Source organism: Apus apus, chromosome 3 (genome assembly GCF_020740795.1).
Source record: "Apus apus isolate bApuApu2 chromosome 3, bApuApu2.pri.cur, whole genome shotgun sequence".
In the NCBI taxonomy this organism is placed as follows: Eukaryota; Metazoa; Chordata; class Aves; order Apodiformes; family Apodidae; genus Apus; species Apus apus.
This window is the reverse complement of record NC_067284.1, coordinates 106338380-106360982: the sequence shown is the minus strand read 5'-3', so window position 1 is coordinate 106360982 and position 22603 is coordinate 106338380. Positions and strand designations below refer to the sequence as shown.

The 22603-nt window shown below is 47.6% G+C and overlaps 2 protein-coding genes across 3 annotated transcripts in view; both read left to right on the top strand.

Annotated features, from left to right (window-relative positions):
- Window positions 1–22603, top strand: part of LOC127382597 (gallinacin-13-like) — a 592294-nt gene that overhangs the window by 492352 nt on the left and 77339 nt on the right. Inside the window, exon 4 of one of the 2 annotated variants that reach the window (XM_051614429.1) lies at window positions 1681–1690. The exons of the other annotated variant lie outside the window; for it this stretch is intronic. The gene's annotated coding sequence lies outside the window, so the exon portion shown is untranslated. Of the gene's footprint in view, window positions 1–1680; window positions 1691–22603 lie in introns of those variants that run through there. 2 annotated transcript variants of the gene reach the window in all.
- The window catches only part of XKR6 (XK related 6), a 182703-nt gene that overhangs the window by 89269 nt on the left and 70831 nt on the right, over window positions 1–22603 (top strand). The window lies entirely within an intron of this gene.

Sequence of the window (22603 nt, the reverse complement as noted above, 5' to 3'; positions counted from 1 at the left end):
TTCATAATTGCACTGAGGGCTCTCTGCTGTTCTCTTTAATCTGCATTCTGAGAAATCACTTTCTGAGTCATGATCTACTGAATGGGAAAGGGAAATAGGGCTTTCAAAATGTAGCAATGGGCTTGTTGGCAGCAGAGAAATGTGAGACCTGCTTTAGTGCTAGCCCAGCTGATGTCCATGCAAATAATGTCCCTTCCCTGTTGCTGTTGTATCACACCCATCACAGTGACCAGATTCATTCTTCTTCTTGGCAATGTCCTCTGTCTTATCCTACCTCCTGAACTTGGCCTGGGTTTGCTCTACCATCTTGTTCTACAGTCTCTACCAGCCTAGTGACCCCCTGACTTCCTCCAAAACATTTTTTTTTTACCTGCCAAACCATGTTTTCTCATACTCTTTTTCCCTGTGAACCACTGGACAAGGTCTAGCTGGCGTTGCAGTTCAATTTCCTCCCCCTTCAGCACCTGTATTCCCCCAAAAGTATTAAGGGGGTGACCAAAGTCATGCAGATCCCCTCCCTGGCCTGACTGTTACCCACCCAGCTGCCTTTACACGGAGGTTTCTCCAAGAGCCTCTGCCTTGGTACGCACAGGGGCACTAATTCGGTTAAGACAGCAGCATTAAGTCTTCAGCAGGGCAGCTCCTCCCTCTGCCCCATTGCAGCTCAGTGTCCTTGCCATTATCTTTTATTAAATGGCATCTATCAAGACACTGGGATTGTTCACTGGTGCTATCCACAAAGGAAGATCATGGAATCATGGAATGATTTGGGTTGGAAAGGACCCTAAAGATCATCTAGTTCCAACCCTTCTGCTTGGGCAGAGATACCTCCCACTAGACCAGGCTGCTCCAAACCCCATCCAACCTGGCACTGAACATTTCCAGGGAGGAGGACCTGCAAATAATTTAACTGGAAAGCCTTCTGTCCATGCAAACATTTATTCCTCAACATGAAGATGTGGAAGCCAGCTGGTCTTTTCCATTGTGCCGGGTCAAGAGCTGCTCAGGCCTCAGTGGCTGTAGGGAGGAGCAGGGGTGAGGAGCATGCTGAGAATGGATGAGGTTGTCTCTTTTGGGTTGTTTTTTAAAAGCTTCTCAGCCTTCAGGGGTAGTATGTTGGAGGAGGGAGGAGATTTGGATGGCTTCAGACACTGGAGGGATGGCTGTCACCACTTTCAGAAAGAAATGGTATATGGAACAAATTAATGGACGCACTGCAGATCTGGGTCATAGGTCTTGTCTCATGCTTAGAACAAAGTATCTGAAAGGAGGAGACTGGTCACCAAAGAGCCCTCTGTCAACAGTGGAGACACCTCCAGTAATCTCATCCATGAAAGGTGTCCAAGATACATAGGAACAGCCACCTCTGTGGACGTGCCTATGGCTGCAGAAGGCATCTTAGATGCCCTAGTGACTCATTAAGGGACTCTAGTACCAGCACGATGATAAACTGAGAGCAAGGCTGTCCAAGAAGGCCAGAATTCAAAATGTCCATGTGCAGGGAGCACCAGGGCTGAAGGCACAAGGCACAGTGGCATTATCAGGACAGAGAAGTGAGAACTTCACAGAATAACTTCTCTGAAAGCCGTAAGATCCAGTTCTCATTCCCTGTCCTGAGCTTTCCATGGAGGCATCCAAAATCCAGCATGATTTTCATGGAGCCAGGGGAAACAGCAAGGCACCTCATGGGCTGAATTTCCCCACCATCCCAACATGGGGCTGGGTGGATAGTGGTGAGCACATGTGTGGTGATTCCTCCCTCCCTGGAAGTATTCACCCCCTCTGTGAGTGTTCAAGGCCAGGTTGGATGGGCCTTTGAGCAACATGGTCTAGTGGAAGATGTCCTTGCCCATGGCAGTGCATTGGATCTAGATGATCTTTAAGGTCCCTTCCCAAACCATTCCATGATTCTATGACTCACAAAGCTTCTCTACACAACCAGCTTCAAACCTTGCAAGAGAGACTCCTTTTGCAGCAGAACACCCCAAGCCATTAGGTTTCTTTTAGACTAAAGCAGCGTATAATATATAATTGATAATGGTTATTCCTGGTACACTCCTTGTAATGAAATTTTAATGCCAGGGAGAACTTTATGCATGCATGTATGTATGTAATATATAGCTCTATCTTCTCTCTGTTGAGTACAGGTACTCAGTGTTTGTTCTGGCAACCAGGTGAACCTGAGTTTTTTTCTCAATGTCAAAGAGGTCAACCCTGTATTTTGCTGATGCCTCTGTTCCCACTCAGGCCAAGAGTCCAGATCTTGAAGTGGACTCTGTTCCCAACCCATACTGAAACCTGTCTCCATGTGACACAGAAGAGTTACCATGCTAGTCCCTTCCTTCATGCCCTGGGAATTTGGCTGCCCATAAGTAACATCTCCATCACGTTTGGACTCCGTTGGGAAGAACCTCAGCTGGCAGCAGCAGGATCTCACCACCCAGCAAACTGCCTTTTAGTAAGTTGAGTGTTTTGGACCCCTGTGGTGTAAACCAGCCTGCGTTTCTCTTGACACTGATAAAGTAGCCTTGCAAACAAATTCCAGCAGCCACTGTGTGATGCTTTCTTTCCTGCCCCCCCTGCCTCACATTCTCTTCCCGGGGTGCTAATAAACTCCCTCTCTAGTGGTCCAACGTTCTCACTGAGCTTGTTTTCGTTGTCATTGATTTATTTCCATAGGCCAGGGCAGGCGACAGTATATATGTCCCTCATTGCTGGTGTCCAACCCTGAGCCCTAGCTGGAAAGCAGAGGGATTTTGCCTCTGGACCAAGTTTTCTCAAATTAATGGGAATGAGAAGAATAAACCATCATACCCACTCCTATAATCATGTCTTTAAACTGACTGGACCTCACCTCCTTTTCAACATGTTCTGCTCCTACCCCGTTCCTGTTGGTGGGTTTGCTATAGTGGAGTTCAAAATGATGTCTCAGAGATTTCTGGCTGAGTGTGTTTTCCAAAGCTCACTGTGGTGAGCTTTTCAAAAGGTGCAAGTTTGGACTGAAGCTCGGTTAGGGTTTTCTATCCCCCTTGGGCTCACTGTTGTCTTTTGCAGGGGTAAGATCATGGGACAATCTTTTTCTTGTGGAAGATGAAATGTGTGCCCTCCGTTTGTCTGCCTCCCTTTCTCTTTTCTACTCAGGTGACTGTTTTTGTGGTGTTTGTGAGGATGTATGATTGGAACTAAACGGAACAACCTATCTGTGTAGCTCCTGGTCCTGGGTTCTCTTTAGGACCCCTATGGTGTGACAGTTTGGGAGAGCACATACTGGTCTGGGCCAAGACTGTGCCAGGGACTACGCTGGCAAACACAGTCCTCTCTGCACCTTGCTGGTCATTGGTGCCAAGGACTGGGATGAGGAGAAGACCTGCAAAAGTGGGACATTTTGCAGGACTGCCACATTTCCTGATCCTTAGCAACAGAGCTAAACAAGTTTTGCTTGTTCTGGGAAGCTCATTCCCTGCTTTCTCCCCCCAGCCCTTACTCTTGCTTCACAACTGCTCAGTGGGGATGTACAGAGCTGGTGATTGCTCCTGCCAACTCATCTGTCCCCCCTCTACCCCTGAACACTTCTTTATGGTCCCTTTTCCATCTATACTAACACAAATTACAAGGGCATGTAGTGGTAGGACAAGGGGGGACAGTTTTAAGCTGAAAGAGGGGAGATTGAGATGAGATCCTAGGAAGAAATTATTTGCTGTGAGGGCGGTGAGACCCTGGCCCAGGTTGCCCAGGGAAGCTGTAGCTGCGCCATGATCTCTAAGGTCCCTTCCATCCCAAACCATTATGTGATTCTGTAAAATCCCTGCTCCTTTGTTCCACCATGTGGCCACTTCCTAGGCACAGCCCTTGGTCCCTGCAAACTCTCCTAGCAGTGTGTGTAGGTGTGACTTCATGTCTTTGGTGGCTGTTTCACCAAAGTAGCTGGCGTTTGAATCTGTACCCTGGATCAGAGGGCAAGCAACTGAAAGGATGGCATGTGAGTCACCATCTATCTGCATTTGTTGATCTAAGTCCCTACTGTTGCTTAAGGCACCTGCCCTGACATCAACTGGGGCACCAAGGAGCTACAAGCTGGGAGACGTGCTCAGATTTGCCCAGGCCCTGCTATGGCTGAATGATGCATAACTGTAAGTTGTAAATAAAGCAGAGTCAGGAGACAAGGGTTGGGGTTCAATCTTCTTTACCCTTACACTTCCACCAACATCCCTAGTGCCATTTTAACCTTGGCCAACTTGAACTTACCAAAACTATCCCTGGCACAGCTCAGGAGTTGAGAGGGGCCAGGGACCATCCCCAACAGGTGGTGGGGATGCAGCCATCTTACTTGGAGACCAGGCTCCAACACGGGTTTATTCTCTTGCGGAGGTGTAGCCTCAGCATCGGCTCTGGCCTTGAGCACCAGGATGGTTATATCCACTTTCCTTTTTGCTTTTGTTTTCCTTTCCCTTCCTTTGCCTTCCGTTACATCCCAACTGCTCTCACTGTCCACCTTTCCTAGGAGTAAAGAGATGATCCCCAACCTAGCAGGCTTCTTCCCCCTCCAAGATTCAACTGCAGTTTGGCGCTTCCTCCAAGCGCCCAGCCCGAAGGCATTGGCTTGATGGCAGCCCCACAGAGCCCCACGTGGGATGCACAGGCACCACAGGCTGTGTTTTGCACTGGGGTGGGTGGGTGCTGCTTGTGGAGAGGCTGGTGTGAGCCAACTGTTGTCACGGAAACAAGAGAGTTGGTAGGGAGGCGGAGAGGGGACGCCGAGAGTGCGGAGGATGCAGGGAGGGCTGAGGGGCTCTCCCGTCATCCCTCAATGCAGAGATCTCCCCGAGGCAGAGACATCTCATCTTGCTGCTCCTTTCCACGCTGGGACTCGGCAGCTTGCCCACTTGGCTCCTCCCTGCTGGCCAGGCTGAAGTTGATGGATCTGTCTGCGCCGTTTCTTCTCCGAGTCAACCTGCTCCTCCCTGAAGCATCCAAAAAATAAGGGAAAAAACTGACTGCCAAAAGGTAAAGCGATGGAAACGCATTTGTTAGGAGTGGTGATGATATCACCAAAACAAAGTGAAGTTGTATGATTTACTGTATCACCATGGGGTTGAAAGTCCTCACAGCAGGGGCTGAGTGGAGAAGAAGGTGCCCGAGCAGTGAAAGATTTACTGCTGCTCCATCAGGAGAAGCACAAGGTCTTACTTGTGGGCTCAACTCAAAATCTCAGCAAACTCAAGGAATGAATACCTATCTGGTCTTGAGATGGGTATTTCATCAGAACCAGGATGAGCCCTGGTTTATCCTACTAAATTTTAGGTGCTAACCTGAGCCCTTGGCAGGATAAATCCAAACCACGGCAGTGGGGAACAGAAGCATAGAATAGAGTTAGCCCTTTTTTTGTTTTGGGAAGTTATCATTGATACCTTATTCACTTCTTCTATGATTTTCATAGAATCACAGAATTATGAAACGGTTTGGGTTGAAAGGGACCTTTAAAGGCCATCTAGTCCAACCCCCCTGCAGTGAGCAGGGACATCTGCAACTAGATCAGGCTGCTCAGCCCCGTCCAACCTGGCCTTGAATGTTTTCAGGAAGGGGTATCTACCACCTCTCTGGGCAACCTGGGCCACTTCTTCACTACCCTCACTGTAAAAAATGTCTTCCTTATGTGTAGCCTGAATGTCCCCTCTTGTGGTTGAAAACCATCACCCCTTGTCCTCTTGCAATGGGCCCTGCTAAAAAGTTTGTCCCCGTAATGCATGAGACCATTGGCTTTGTCCCTCTTGCTTGGTCTACAGCCCAGCACAACCCCAGTTACAGCTGTAGCACAACTCAAGTGAGAGCTGAGGAAGAGGAGTAGGGTCAGACAACAGAAGAGACAAGAGTGAGGCCAAGAGAGATCTGCAGCATCCTCAGCTTGGAGAGGTGGCTGGATTGCATCCGTGGCTGAGCATCCTCCGCTGGGATTTTCAATCAGTCTCTACACACAGTGGAAATCAGAGGCATATTTATTCACATCCACTTCTTAGTCCTGCATTGGACCTGATGGTGGTGATGGATATTAGGGCTGATTGGACATGGCTTATTATTATTATTACTATTATTATTTAGCCAGCCGCAGGGCATATAACTGGCTCTTGCAGCACTCTGCCTCATCTCTGCTGCTCAAGTGACTCCCAGGGACCTGCTCCAATTTAGTCCTGGGCTCCTGAAACGACTCCATAGCAGGATCTTATTTTGTTATTTTCTCAGAGGTTTGGTTTTGTTCTGCCTTTTTTTTTCTTCTTTTTTTTTTTCCCCCCCTCCCCATTTTTTTTTTTTTTTTAATGGGGGGAAGAACCTAAGCATTTCCAAGTTGGAGTGTTTGTGAGTATTTGTATCTGTACATACTCTATTAGGGCACCTAATTCCCAATTTGTGGGGTGAGGACTTGTCCCGGGCAGCTTGGCAGAGGGTAAGAACTGGACAGTCTGGATACCACCTGGGGTGGGGGAGGTGGGGGCAGGGGGGCTCAAGGAAGGGCCCCTGGAGCTGATGTTAGCAGTAGAGGTATAACCTCTGTATATCTACCATATGGGTGTAGCCTCTTGCAAACATCCTTGCCTGTCTTCTCTTCCTCTTCCTGGCACTGCCCAGGGAGGTGGTTCCTCTCTGCAGGTGTTGAAGGCCAGGCTGAATGAGGCTTTGTGCAGCCTGGTCTAGTGGGACGTGTCCCTGCCCTGGCAGGGGACTGGAACTAAATGATCTTTAAGGTCCCTTCCAACCTTAACTATTCTGTGTCTCTGATTCTTCTTCCTCCTCTGCTCTTCTTCAGCTTCATTCACTCAAACTCACCTGCTGAGCTGACAAATAAATAATTGTGTCTGTATAAAACATATATTAAAGCTATATAAATATATATAAGTAATAAATATACAAAATAAAACTAATGTTTATAAATATATTTAAAGAGCATTGCCTTGAGAAATTATGTGCTGAGCCTGAGACAAAAGGGGTGGGAAGGGAGGAAAAAAAGTGCTAATGAAGAAATTAATGTGAAGACCAAATCTGGGTTACTCGAGGGCTCCAAAGCTCTTGGTGGAGGAACTTGGTTAATGCCCCTGTTTGAGCTGATCCATGTCTTTGGGAGAAATTATGAGCTCATGTTTTTTATAACTTTTAAGCCTCTTGTAACTGATTTCTGGCTCTTTTTAAATCATGTTAAAAATGTTTTTCCTGAAAATTATATAAAAAAATAATTTCTTCCCTCCCCAAAAAGCCCAAACCATCTTGCCCTGAGCATTTTCTCAGCTTTAATTTTTGGTATGTGGATGATTTCTTTCAGCAGAAGTAGGACTTGGACATACTGCCAACCTATGGCTGTGTCATCTGACTTCAGTTCTGGTGCTGAGCCCATGAGACACGTGGGGAAACTGAGGCACAGAGGGAGGCATAGGGCTTTTGTGCACTCAGATGAAAAAAATGGGGTTCAGAGACAAGTGTCTGGGATCAAAGGGCACCAAAATCTCTGTCATGGGAGACCTTCTTGCTTTCTACGACTGCCTGAAAGGAGGTTGGAGCAAGGGGTGGTCCATCTCTTCTCCCAAGTGACAAGCAATAAAACAAGAGGAAACGGCCTCAAGTTGTTCCAGGGGAGGTTTAGGCTCGATATTGGGAGCAATTTCTTCCTGGAAAGGGTTGTCAGGCCCTGGCCCAGGCTGCCCAGGGCAGGGGTGGAGTCCCCAGCCCTGCAGGGCTTTCAAAGCCATGTAGCTGTGGTGCTGAGGGGCATGGTTTAGTGCTGGACGTGGCAGTGCTGGGTTAATGGTTGGACTGGCTGATCTTAATGTTTTTTTTCCAACCAAAACAATTCTGTGATTCCATGAAAAATTGCCTGCCTGGCTCAGGCTCTTCAGTGCAGTGTATTTTTTACTACAGTGATGGCCATTTAGGTATTGTCTGTGTCGGTAGGAAACACACTGCTCCAGGGAGAGTTTGATCCTAAAGCATAACGAGAGGTTAATTTGTGCCTGGGAGGGTCCTTCTGTAAGCCTGGGTTTGCATGGTAGCGTGTTGCATCTCTGTGTCTGTATTTCTATTAGTGCACGTTTATCTCTATATTATACATATGTCTTTATACAGTCCAGATCTTTTTTGTGCTCCATATAGACATAATTTCTAGAAGTCGGCTGGGTTTTTAACCTCTTGGGCTTCTGAAGAAACGTAGTTGTTTAGGAGACAATAAAAGCCCCTCAAGCTGCTGACCACGTGTTAGGAAGGAGCAAAAGGAAACCTTGTGCCTCGGGGCTTTGGGGACTTGAGCTTTTGAAGGTGAAGTTTGTGGGGAAACCCTTGCAGCGTGAAGTGCAGCTCCTGCCTGATCCACCAGCAGCACAGTCAGAGTTAATAGAAGGAGAGACGAAGAGCTTTGTGCGGTGCTGTGGTCTGGCTGGGGCTGGATGCCCCGGGTGAGGGGAGCGGGGAGGGATGTGGGGATGGGAGGTGGCAGGCGTGGTCCCCAGGGAGGAGGTGCAGGTGGCTTTGTGCCGCGGACACGTCTCCGTGCCCAGCGGGCACTGAGGTTTGTGCAGGTGCCTTTTTTTTTGCACGGCAGACCAGGCTGTTCTGCCCCGTGAGATGGGGACACGGGGAGTGCTGCGGTGTCAGGGAGGAGGGATGCAGGAGCGGGCAGAGCTGGGGTGAAGCATCCCGCCATCTCCCCGTCTCCCCGTGGCCAGCCGCCCCTGTCGCTCGGTGCTGCAGCGGGGAGAGGGTTTCTGTGTTGCAGGCAAACCCTGGCCGTTCCAGCAGCCACGGCTCCCGAAATGACCCCGTCACTGCAGGACCGATCCCTTCGTCTGTAGCGCTGGAGGAGGGGACAAAGGGAGAGGAGGAGGAGGAGGAGGAGACAGGGAACTGATTAAGGGGGAGGCATTTTGTCCAGCAGCAGCAGCAGCAGGGGGGGTGCAGCTGGAAGGAGCATCTCGCCCGAGGGGGAAAGGCGACGGCGAGGATGGTCCTGCCTGCCCAGGGGTGGGCTGGCAGGGGTGTACCCAGCTCGGCACCCCTCGCCCCTGGGCACCCCTCACCCCGGCAGGGCTGTGTGGCTGCCGGGGCTGGGATTAAGACGGATAGATCGGTGAGAAGTGCTTGGTGTGACTGGAATAGAAAGCGCGGTGGCTTCGTGCTGACTTGAGGGCACGGATCCAGAAAATAGCATTGCTGCTCGGGAGATGATTGCTTTACTATTGGAACTTGTCCTTAAAATAGCAAGCTCGGTCCTGACGGCCCCTCCTTCCCCTGCGCCTGTGCGTATTCCTGGTGATGGCTGTGAGATTCCTGGGGTGTCCCAGCCCCCGGTTTATTCCTTATTTATTTCCTTTTTGTTCACGTCATACTTTTTGAAGATGTCCTTGAAGGCCTCCCCGTCAGCGCTCAGCTTATGCAGGGGGCAGAGCTCAGCTCTGACTATCACATTTGTAGCAGGGAAGGACTGGGATGAGCTGGTGCTGCCTGGGGACAATCACAGTCAGGGCAGCTTCAGGGTGACAAATGCAGTGCAAGAGCCCGCAGGCCTGGGGTGGTGCTGAGATGTCACCCAGGAGCATCACTGGGGAACACTAAAGCCCTTCCCTGGACGTCTCCTCCTGGGTGGGTGCTGGCTGCGAGCTCTGAGACAGGGTCTGGCAGGGACATGCCCTGGTCCTCAGTGGGTGATGCTGGCCAAAAGCCCAGCCCCAAGACGTCCACGTGGTCTGGCTCTGGCCACTGGGTTTTTTTTTTCATGTGCCGTAGGCAGCCGGAAGGAAGAGTGAGAAAAAAACAAAGCAAAAAAACAGAGCAAGGAGCAACCCAGGGCAGTCGCTGATCCCTTGGAGCCAAAGTTTTCAGCACAATCAGAGTCTTGTGCTGTCACCACAGGGGGACGGTGAAGTCCTTGCCATGTCCCATGGGTGCATTTGCATCTTCTGCTCTGGCACGGGGGAAGCCACCCATGGCAAAGGAGTCGGGCCAGAGGGGGAAGCAACAACCTCTTTCACCAGCTCAGCTAGGAGACCATGAGTCAGAGACCTCAGCAAGGGGTCTGAGCTCATTTCAGGGCTAAACTTAGTTCAGAGAGTCCCAGCAGCCACTCGGGATCATTGCCATGTTGGGACAGATGCCCTGTAGCAGCATTTTGTAGGCCAGGCCATCCGGTTATTATTGTTAATGTTAAAAATACTCTCTGCTGAGTTATAGAGGCTTTTGCTCTTGCTTGGCTGTCCCCGTGGGGGTGGCTCATGTCTTCCCATGTCCTGGGTTTACGTTAAATCTTGAGTCCTTGCCAAGGGAAGGGAAATGAGGTTTCTGGAACTGGGGGTGTCCTGGGAGAGAAAAACTGGGGTCACAAGGAGAGAGGGGAGGAGCAAAGGGTCATCCAGAGAAAAGCAGGGAGAGCCATAGAGTTCTGGACCAGTACATGCAGCAGTGCCGGGACCCTGGCACAGGCTCTGCCATTTGACTGTCTACATCACTGGTTTATTGCAGCACCAGCTGGCCAAGACCAGTGGGCACTGGCCCACATAATGCCCAGGCATGGGGCAGGGACCATGACTCTTCCCACAAAGTGCTCTGGATTCAGCCACTCCCTTTCAGAGGTCACAAGAGTTTAATAATATGGACCTGCACTTAAAGGCTGAGCCTTCCTCTCCCATCTTCCCAGCTTTGGTGTAGCCTTAACCTACCTGGGGCCATGCAATTCCAGGCATGTTATTTCCAACATGGGAGACACCAACCTATGTACTCACTTCAGACATTAACTGGGACCAAGCTGCTTAGGTGTGCTTTCCACAAGGATAGCATGGGGCTATGGGGGTCTGAAGTGCTTCTGGCATCTCCTTCCCTACCTGAAAGATGAAGATTAGCTTCAGCCTTACCTACATGAGCAAGGGAACTCAATCATCCAAACTACTGAAATAATGTCACGGTTGCTCACACAGGTTTGACCTGGCCAAGAAGGACCAACCCAAGCAGTTGCTGGGTTGAGTTTGGGAGTTAGCCCAACCCAGGGGCCATCCCCAACAGGCAGCTCAGATGCCAACACCCTACTTTGTTGAGTGAGGATTTAGTGGTATGGAAAAGGGCCAGAATTGGATAACAAGCTCTAAAATAGGTTTATTTTAATCTATCTATCTCTATCTATCTATTTAAAATTACGCAAGCAGCTGCATGGACACACTCATGTTGGCTTCAACTGGCCTTTTTTCTGATTAATTAGTGGTGATGACTCTTGCAGCATGCTTGGCATTCACTTAAAGAAAGATGTCATAAAGAAACTGTATTTTCATAGTAGGGTGGGGGATGCATTAAAAGGTGTGTGTCCAGCAGGTTGAGGGAGGTTCTTTACTCTTCCCTAGTGAGGCCACATCCGGAGTATTGTGTCCAGTTCTGGACTCCTCAGTTCAAGAGAGAGTCCAAAGGAGGGCTATAAGAATGATTTAGGGACTGGAACATCTGTCTTATGAGGAAAGGCTGAGACATCTGGGGCTGTTTAGTCTGGAGAAGACTGAGAGGGGATCTTATTAATGTTTCCAAATATCTGAAGGGTGGGTGTCAAAAAGAAGGGGCCAGTCTTTTTTTCAGTCATGCCCTGTGATAGGATCATAGAATCATAGAATCATTAAGGTTGGAAGGGACCTTAAAGATCATCAATTTCCAACCCCCCTGCCATGAGCAGGGAACCTACCACTAGACCAGGTTGCACAAAACCTTGTCCAACCTGGCCTTAAAAACCTCCAGGGATGGGGCATCAACAACCTCCCTGGGCAACCCATCCCAGTTCCTCGTCACCCTTATAGTGAAGAACTTCTTCCTAATATCTAACCTAAATCTCCCTTCTCTCAGTTTAAAACCTTTACCCCTTGACCTATCACTATCTTCTCTGATGAAAAGCCCCTCCCCAGCTTTCCTGTAGTCCCTTTCAAGTACTGGAAGGTGCTCTAAGGTCTCCCTGGAGCCTTCTCTTCTGCAGGCTGAACAGCCCCAACTCTCTCAGCCTGTCTTCATAGCAGAGGTGCTCCAGCCCTCTGATCATCTTGGTGGCCCTTCTTTGGACCTTCTCCAACAGGTCTGTATCTTGTGCTGAGGGCACCAGAACTGTACACAGTATTCCAGGTGGATGAGGGGCAACAGAAACAAATTGGAAGGTGGTAAGTTCCACCTCAACATGAGGAAAAAATTCCATACTGTAAGGGAGACAGAGCACTGGAACAGGCTTCCGAGAGAGCTTGTGGAGTCTCCTTCTCTAGAGACTTTCAAGATCCATCTGGATGTGTTTCTGTGTGGCCTGTCCTAGGTGATCCTGCTCTGGCAGAGGGATTGGACTCAATGATCACCAGAAGTTCCTTCCAACCACTAACATTCTGTGATTCTATTATTTTAATACTTCTAAACCAATTCTGAACAAGCTTAAGAAAAATTTAGAAGAGGCCTTTGGACACCAGGGTACGATCTCTCGCAGATAACAGTGCCAATATAATTATATTTGGTTTGAAGGGTGACTTGAAAAAATTTGTGGACAACCCCACACAGAAACATCCATGTTCTTTCTGAAAAATAGGGGAAAATCCCAAACCAACAAGAACAACAAAAATCTCTTTGTTGCTTAGTGAAACATTTCATTATCTGATTTTCTGGCACAGAGGGATATTGGGGCTGGACAGGGCAAGTGTGGGGAGGGAGCAAAAGGACAGAGCCCATGAAGACAGGAGATTATGAGACATTGGGAATGGAGCTGATTCAAAGGTTGGGGCCACGTTTGTCACCAGAACAAAGACAGGATGAGGGACAGAAGAATGACCTTTTCCAACCATATCCAGGGAAAAGAGAGGAGGTGGGAATATGGAGGAGAAGGCAACAAGCTAAAGACAATATGAATCCAGAACCAACATCTAACTCACCTCCTTAAAAGAGTTTTCTGGGGCCACTTGGTAATTTTGGGATTTTTTTTTTTTTTTTTTTTTTTTTTTTTTTTTAAGACTGCCCTTTCTGGGATTAGCTCTCAGGAGAGCAAGGACTGGAAATATTTTTCAATCTATTTGTGACTCAGCAGCTGGGAAGTGCTGATTACTGGCAGCAGCTGACGTCCGAAAAGCATCTAAGTCTTTATTATATTATCCAAAAAGGCCACAGACTTTTTTTTATCACCCCAGCTTCAGAACAATGAGTACCCAGCCTTCAAGCAAGACCAGCAACACAGGACAGAAAAAGGCACTGTAGGAAAATTTTAATCTCTTTCCTAAAAGTTTTCCTTTCCTGGATGCCTCCGACCAGTTGCGTTTCCTTGGGATGGTTGCCTTTGAATTTAGGCAAGAGAAGCAACCCAAAATCCACCAGTCTGGTGTCCAGCTGCTCCCAGCTGAGGTTGGTAGGTGAAGTTTTGATGCCCTATCATTGGAAGTGTTCAAGGCCAGGTTGGATGGGGCTTGGAGCAACCCTGTCTAGCGGGAAGTGTTGCTGCCCATGGCAAGGGGTTGGAACTAGATGATCTTTAAGGTCCCTTCCAACATGAACCACTCTGTGATTCTGGGATTCACTGTGTTTCTAGGGAGCATCACTTCTATATTTCTTTAGGAGACTATTGTCCTTTCTCACATGTCCCTGGAAGGCTGATATCTTTGAGGGTGGCATCAACCAGGCCAGAAGAGCACTGAGCAAGTTGGGTCACTGCTGTGTGGCTTGATTTCTCAGTGTTTGTAGACTCAGTAGACCATATCAGCACGAGAGTGTCTCCTCTCTGTTCCCGTGCTGGTGAGCAGCCCTAAGCACTACCATGGCACTGCTTCAGTGGTTATTTATCAATGCCCCAACAATCCGTCTGGGTGCCTTGGCAAGATTTTCGGTAGCAGTTCAAGCCCAGGTCTGATTTGCATGGCCAGGTTCAGCAAGTGGGTGGCCACAGCCAAGTGCTTTGGTGCAGCTGTGTCAGGCCAGGGGCAAGGAGTGAGACCTGCCTCCTCCTTCTCCAGGGCACTGGGCTGTAGCTCATGCTATGAAGCAGGTCAGTCTGCACTTGCTACTGTTCATCCCTTTTCCCTCACCCTCTTCTTGCCTTTGCAGCTCCTGTTTGTCATTCCAAGACAAACTCCCCTGCAGCTTTCCCCTCTGTTTCAATTATAGTCTTGCTTCCTCTCGTTGACTCTTGACTCAGCCTGCCCAGTAAAGCTGGTAGCCAGGAAGTTCCCAGGATGCTGGAGTCCCAGCAGCCAATTTGCATGAGCAAACGAGGGAGGGGAGTGAGCCAGAGCACGGCCGGGTTCCCTCGGCCAAGCGGAGGCTGCAGCACGTCAGCAAGGTGCCCCACCGTGCAGATCTCCATATGGATGGATCGCAGTGTCCCTGCCAGTCCCATCACAGGGGCTGAGCATCCCAGCTCTCTGCTGGAGAGCAGGTACTGCCAGCACCGTGGTGGGACACTGTAGCATCTCAGCTGTTGCATCTGACAGGCACGGAAGAGGCACCGGTTTGGGATATGGACCTCTGGAGCACCTCTTCTTCTTATTTGTGGTCTCCAGGGATGAGCAAGTGTGGGTATAAAATGAGGGGAGCAGAAGGGGTGATGGTTTCAAAAGATGGGAGGGCATTTTATATTGGAATTGAGCAGGCCTGTTTTATTCCCAGGGTGCATGATGTTGGTGGGCACAGCTGGGTGAAGAGTCTGGGCAAGTGACCATGTGAGTGACTGAAAATGAGAAAGGCTTGGTGAAGAAGATCAGGACTGTAGCTAAATGAGGTCTATGCCTGCTTTAAAGAGGGCATATGTGTTCTCCTCATTACTAGGGGTGGTAAAGCTGAGCAGCACCTGCTGGGGTTTGGTTGGTGTGACAGGACCTTGTGGAGGCTGAGGTTGGAGCCCTACTACACCAAATTTTTAGAGCCAGGCACACAAATCCAGGATGGGTGGAGAATGGATTGAGAGCAGCCCTGAGAAGAAGGACTTGGGGGCATTGGTTGATGAGAAACTCAACATGAGCTGGCACCATGCACTGAAACCCAGAAATCAACCATGTCCTGGGCTTCATCACTGGTGGTACAATAAGTACAATTTCCAGAAATAGCAGAAAATCAGACTCTCTATCCAAAAGTAAATGTTAATATCTCAAGTCTTATTTTCTTCTTGGACTAGGAAAAAGAAGTTGAGATCCTGTATCCGTTTGTTCTGCAGAAAAACTTTTCTCTTTGTGGAAAATAATTTGACAAGTGGAATTTTCACCTTTTTGGACCTTTTTTTGGGGGGGATAATCATCATGTCCCAGGTCAGGTCAGTGTTAATTAGTGTCCACCCCCACTCCCTGGGCTCTGAGGGTGCAGTTTGACCATTTCAGGTCTCTGTCACTTCCTCGGGGATCAACCTCTGTTTTGGACTGTTGCACCCCACCCACATGAAAAGGGATGACCCCACATTTTTTACAGAGGGTGTTTGCTCATCCAGGGGCTCGCTCAGCTTGTGAGCTCCCCACCCCTCATTGCATCAAGAGCTTTTCCACAGAACTGCTCAAAAAATCAGTCAAATAACATAATAAAATGTTGAAGTGATTTAATACATCTGTCTCCCGTTAAATCAAGACTTAATAAATTGTATCTTTTTTTCCCCACCCCTTTGCTTTCTTCCTTCCTTCTTTTCTTTTTTCCTTTCTCTTGAAATTTCATCCACTATTGAATTTATTTCAGATAGAGTGTGTTTCAGAAGCTGTATAAATCTGGATGAATTCATTAAGCCCCACTGAATTTATTGAAGGTTATAAAGTTTTCAAATCTACAAATGTTTGACATCTTTAAATAATTACTGATTACTGCATACCATTAAATACTGTTAAAACTCATGTCACATTTATGAAGCATTTGAGCTTCATTGAATATGCAGGTCAGGTAATTCATCTTCTTAAGCTCCAGCAATGTTTTGGTTCTTGAAAAAGACAAGGGGTTAACAGGAAGGAGAAGAAACCAAAGTTTGCCAAGTTCATAGGAGAATTCACTGTCAAAATCAGGATTTTTCCATTTCCAGGTTTTTAATCTAAGTCTTCTGAACACCCTTCTGATTTCTCTTGTCTTCAGCTTTGTATTAGAGCAGTGTCTGGTGGTGTTGCATAGAGCCATGGCCTTGTCCTGGATCATTGCCCTTCAATTACTGGGGGCCGGTGGGTTGCATTGAGGTGGGATGATGACACAAGCTTGAGAAAAGCAAGTCTGTGTATGCTGGGCAGTCACCTGGAGGTGTGAAGTTTCTCAAGGAGACTGGGAAATGTTTGGAGTCCTTGGTGGAGAGCGACTGTAGGCTGCACAGATGGTTGACAACACCTGCTCTGTATGGAGATTGAGAAGGCTGCTAGAGAAAATGAGGGGAAACTAAGTCACAGAGGGAGTCAGGTGGATTATCCCATGTTCATTGCAGAGAAATGTCCTCTGTCTACTCGTACCTGACCTATGAGGGGGAACTGGGGACGCTGGTGTGCTCAGCCCAGTGAGGAGAAGATGAAGGGCCACTGAATTGCTGTCTTCTAATATTGACTGGGGGGTATGGAGAGGATCAAACGACTCTTCTCAGACATGCCCAATAAAGGGACGACAGGCAGAGGGGACAGGCTGCAGTGGGGGATATCCTTAGCTAACTTAATCTGATGTCCAAACTGGCCCTATGTTGGGTGGGTGGGGGCTTCCACAGGAGACCTATTGAAGTACTTGTGTGTCCATGTGCATGCTCCTGATAAGGAGCTGAAATAACATCACTGAAACTCCAGCCCTTGTGGAGAGCCCAGAGATCCTGGGAACAGGAAATGGTGTTGTCCTGGTAACCTCTCCATACAGGGAGGTCAGACGGTGCTGGTGGTTTTGGGATCTCCATCTATGTTTGGGGTATCTCAGATTTGCACCCAGGGGTGTATGTAATGGGGCAGGTAGAAAATACAGAAAATACAGGCTCTGTACCTGAAGGTGACTTGATGTTTGACGAGCCCCAGGGAAAGAAGTGGTGTTTACTCTTGAAAAAATGGACAATCCTTTTTTGAGATCTTCACACTGTCACCTGCTCTCTGGGTTGTAAAATTGAGACTTTATTGGGCAAAACTTCCCAAGGGAGTGCACAATCATCAGGGTTAATCCCAAGGGCTCTGGCAAGCAAGGAGACACATCTAGCAGCAAAGCTGTGGATGAGATGCATCTTGGACCTTCTCCCTGCAGAGATGACAGCTCCTGGAGAAGACCTTCTCCTTAGCCCCTTCCCATATAGGGATGGGTGGCACTTCCCATGCTGGTGCAACTCTGTGGTGACCACCACCAGGTCTGTCGTTGCAGTTAGATATCATGAGCTCCAAGTTCCACCACTAAGCCAGTGGAGAGTCATTGCAGCCTCACTGAATCTGGGGCAAAGGCTCTGGTTGATATTGAAAACATATGGCCAGAGGTTTTTAGTTGTTCTTCAGACAAGTCCATCCACCCAAAATCTTTCCCACCACTTTCTTGCTCTTCCCACCTCAGCAGAAGATGCTCTTAAGCAAACACAGTCCAGGGGAGCTGGATGTACATGGGCTGGACAGAGCTTCTTGAGAGATGAGCATCGCTACTGGCAACCTTTTGCCGTGAAATTTGAGCATCTCCCTCAGTTTCCCCAGCTCATGACATGTCCATCATGTCCGTGAGATGTCAAACATCTGGAAGGAGAAGAGAGCAGTGAGCAAGGATCCTCTGTGCATACACCCAAGCAAAGCAATCACTGTGTCCTGCCCTGTTGTACTTGGTAGCATCGTGACCACCTCTGGAGGTAGATGTTGGCCATCAGACTGCATTAAGCTCCAGTTAACTGTTCCTTTTGTTAGGTTTATTTATAACTACTCACACCAGAACCTTTAAAGGAAGTTACAGGTTTACTCAAGCAGCAATCAAGACACAGATTTGCCCTTCCTTACTGCTAAAATCAAAGTAATAATTCACTTCGTTGAGTTTACCAGAGACTGCACAGTCTGATACAGAGGCCAGAAACTTCACCTTGCCTCTGGGAGGTCTCCAAAGGATTTGTCCAATATGGTCACTTTATTTTATTTATTATCTACATGGGTTTTTCTAAGGATGTCTTTGCCCCATTTTGAATGTTACAGCATCATTTGTGGTGGCTCTACAAGTAGAACCACAGAATCATAGAACGGTTTTGGTTGAAAGGACCTTAAAGATCATCTGGTGTCCAACCTGCCTTGTCATGGGCAGGGACACCTTCCAGTAGACCAGATTGCTAAATCACTCCAGTCAGACTAAGTTTAGTATTTATCTTCACTTTGTCATGGTTATATTACAATTAGGAGTTGCCCATGCATCTCATCTCTCACTGAAAGTTATTTGAGCAAAAAAAGTAAAAATAAATAAAAAATAATCCAAACAAACTTACCAGGTCTCTAAGGTCTCTGTCATGATCACTAACAAGGTTGCTGAAACTTTCCTGCATAAAAGGGTAGTTTTTGTATGCCAGCAATACCCACAATCATAGAATCATAGAATCCTAGGGCTTGGAAGGGACCTCGAAAGATCATCTAGTCCAACCCCCCTGCCAGAGCAGGGTCACCTAGAGCACATCACACAGGAATGCGTCCAGGCGGGTTTTGAATGTCTCCAGTGAAGAAGACTCCACAACCTCTCTGGGCAGCCTGTTCCAGGGCTCTGTCACTCTCACAGTAAAAAAATTTTTTCTGATATTCACCTTAAACCTCCTATGCTCCAATTTGTATCCATTACTCTTTGTCCTATCACTGGTCATCACTGAAAAAAGCTTAACTCCATCTTGGCAATGTCATGCCAAGAAAGTTTCTCAGGTTTAAATTTCACCTGTTTTCACTCCCAAAATCTAAAACTCTTCAATGGGGCCAGCACAGGAGGTTGATGCAATAGGGCAGCATTTGCACCCAAAGCAATCAAGGCTTATAGCTAAGGAGGGGAACATCACCTGTATTTGTAGAGTGGGTAAGGAGAGGAGAAGGCTCAGAGGAAAGCTGTGCTTTGAAAGAAATGATTGGTTCACTGATCTGAGAATGCTCTGGTGACCCAGGGACCTCCCACCCTGGGGAAGGGAGCAGTGAACCCAGAGGTCCCCATCCTTCCCAGTGGGAGTAGCTGCGGCTGAAGCTGGAGGCTATTGATGCTTCCACCTTGGGGTAATCCCATTTGAGGGTGAAGAGTCAGTATCATGAAATAGACCAGTGTAGTTAAGGACAGTTGAGCTTTAGTGGAGCCTTAAGAGGCTGAATTTACATGGGAACACTGCAGAAATTCTGGCTAAATGTCTTCTGAGATAGGTGAGTTAAAGCCCCAGATCTGCATATTTGGAATAAATGGCCCATATTAGACTCAAAATGGAATTAAATAAGCAAAAATAAGACTGAGATAGGGTGTATAATAAAGGCTGAATGCAGAATAACTGCCTCACTCTGAAAATCACACTTTCCATGGCTTAGGCTGCTCCCATACAGTTAAGTCTTTAGTAAAGCCTGAGAAACTGGTGAGGACTCTGATCTGAGTAACTTCTTGCAGACAAAATAAGCCTGGTGACTGAAAGAGCAAGATCAAGCCCTAAGTGTATGAAGGACTTTGCACACTAAGCATCCCGTGCACAGAGCTGGTCTCCAGGGTTCAGGGGCTGAAATGAGGCAAAGGCAAAACATCCACGTGAGTATTTCCTGATAGATGGTTCAAGAGACAGACCAAGAAAAAAAATATAAAATAAATCTGCTTTTGAGAAAAAAATTAGAAATGGTCTTAAGCCTCATCTATCCAAGGCCTTATATTGAACTACCCACTTGACATTAGTGGTTCATAATTAATTCCCTGTGTTGATGCTCTTATTCCAGAATCAGACACGCCTTATTCCAAATTAGTTCAATCCACCTGGGACCCCACCAAAAAACCAGGTTAAGAAATTAGCACAAATCAGCTGAGCTTTGCTAACCAGGCAGGCAAGCCTGGAGAAAATGCAAAGGAATTCAGCTTAATCTTACAGATCAGAGAGGAGGATGAAGTCACATAGCAATACCTGCCTCTGAGAAAAAACACACACGTGAGCAATAACTGAGTCTCAGCTGATGCACAGCAATATTTTAAGTTGCAGGGATGTGATATAGTGTAAGAGCCCTCAGCCCCACTGGGAAATAGCTCTTCTGTTCAAAACTCTCTTCCTGCTATAATCAGAGTGATTTTTTTTCCCCTGAAAATAAATCTGCAGAGACAATTCCATAGATCAGTAGCCTGTCTAGGAGAAGGAGTTGTGAGAGCTCCATTCTGGATGTAGTGCTGATCATTTGCCAATTATTTTGCCACTTGGTGTGCAAGTTAATGAATCACTGATTTAGTGTTTCTGTATTTTTGCTGATTTTTTTTCTCTGTATCAGAGGAATTCTTTAACTTGAAATTTCATCCCAGGTGCCAGGAATAAAACCTACTTATCTTAAGAACCAAATTTGTTGAAAAATGAAAAAAACCTCAAACAAACAAACAAACAAACAAAGGAGTCTATTCTGCTGTCATTAGCCATCAGGAGGTCTATTAAATGAAAGCTAGTAGCAATGTTGTATGGCTGGGATAAGCTACCTGAGCAAAGGTATCTGAGCTCTGATGGGGATGGTCTGTATCTGGGGACTTGTTTGGGTCTGTGCTGACAAGCAGTAGGGTAAGAGGAATTAGCCTCAAGTTGTGCCATGGGAGGTTTAGATTGGATATCGAGAACAAGTTCTTCCCCAAAAGGGTTGTCAGGCCCTGGCCCAGGCTGCCCAGGGCAGTGATGGAGTCCCCATCCCTGGAGGGATTTAGCAGACAGGTAGATGTGGTGAGATGTGTGTTAACTGAGGTAACAGTTAAGAAAAAAAGGTGGGTCCTTGTCATGAGTGTCTCACTTCTAAATGGAGGGAGCAGAAGGCCCCATATTTAGGCCAGACCCACTTCCTAGGGAATTCAGCTGCCTCCCTGGGGCCAGGATTAAAGATACGGAGAAAACTTCCTAGGCTAGCTCAGCCCTCTGATTACAGAGGACACATATTTCAGGTAGCTACCATAAGTCCAAGAGCAATGAAGAGAGGCTTCAGGGCCCTGGGATGACTGGTTAAGGGATCAGGAGCACAACTAATGTTCTGCTCTCTCCCAACTGTTGCAGGGATTGATGATGGGATGAGCAGGAGGAGCCAGCAGAACTTTGGTTTCTTTGATCATGGGTTGATCTACAGGACACCAGGCATGCTGGCAACAGGTGGGGAAAGCCTAACCCAAAGGGGAAGAAGGCTTCTGGGACAAGAGTTAGCAGGGTTCCTTGAAAGAGCTTTAAACTAGGTTTGAAGGGGGATGGGGATGAAACCAGGCTTACTAGAGAGAAGCCTGGGGCTGCATGCCAGTGCTTGTGGGTAGAAGTGCTAGCAAGGTCTTAAAGTCTGTTGTCTGAGTGGAGGTGAAGGATGGTGATCCATAGGGCAGCAAAGACATGAAGGTTAGTGATAGGTTGGTAACTGCAAGTGTCTGAGTGTGGTCAGGTGGGAATTAGGGCTTGTCCCCCCAAAAATGTGGCAGGACAATTAGCCCAGCTGAAGTTCATCTACACCAATGCATGCAGCAAGGGCAACAAACAGGAGGAGCTGGAGGCCATTGTGCAAGAAGATAACTATGATATAGGGAAGAAGACCAGCCTGGCTGAACAGAGAGATTTGGCTGGACCTCAGGAACAACAGGAAAGTTTATGGCCTTTGGAAAAGGGTGTTGGGAACTTGAGGAATACCAAGAAGTAGTGAAGCTATGCAGGGGGAAAATTAGAAGGGCCAAAGCTCAAGCAGAACTTATCTTGGCCACTGCAGTTAAATAGAACAAGAAGAGGTTTTTTTCAGTATATCAATAGAAAAAGGAAGACTAAGGAAAATGTAGGGCTGCTGATGAATGAGGTGGGCACCCTAATGGCAAAAGACACAGAGAAGGCAGAGTCACTCAACACCTTCTTTGCTTCAGTCTTCACTGCTAAAGCTGTTGCTCGTGAATCCCAGACTCCGGAGGTAAGGGGAAAATTCTGAAGAGAGGAAGACTCAGAGGGAGGTGAGAATTCATCTGTGAGGGTGGAACTGTGGGGGACTTGATGACAGGAAAACAAGCAGGCACAATGCAATCCACCTGTGGCTTTCAGTGATGTAGCAAGTGGTCTTCCTAACTTATTGGGACTTGCTTTTGCGTCAACGAAGCTCCTGCAATCTTTCCAGATGGTGTCAAATATGGTTTCTATGTCCTAATAGCCCTTTAAGTTATTTTGCTTGGCCACCCTGAGGTGTTCCATGAATCAGATGCTTTCTTCTAGTCTTGTAGTCTTCTTGTAGTCTGCTGGCCTAGACCTACTTTAGACTTCCTAGCCTCAAGTGACCATGGTGTAAAACTACCAAGGAGTCAAGAGTTGTGCCCCAGGAGTCAAATGGCCAGGTTGTATCAGACCTGAGTCTTAGAAGTGCCTGGAAGTGGCTTGAGATATCAACTGCTCCATCATTTCAATGAGCCACCTGCAGACTACAGCTGTTTGGATTAATTAGGCAGCACCATGACATTATTTGGGGCCATTGGTGTTGGTTCAAGTGCTTCTTTACTTTTGGAGTTAGCACAGGGCAGG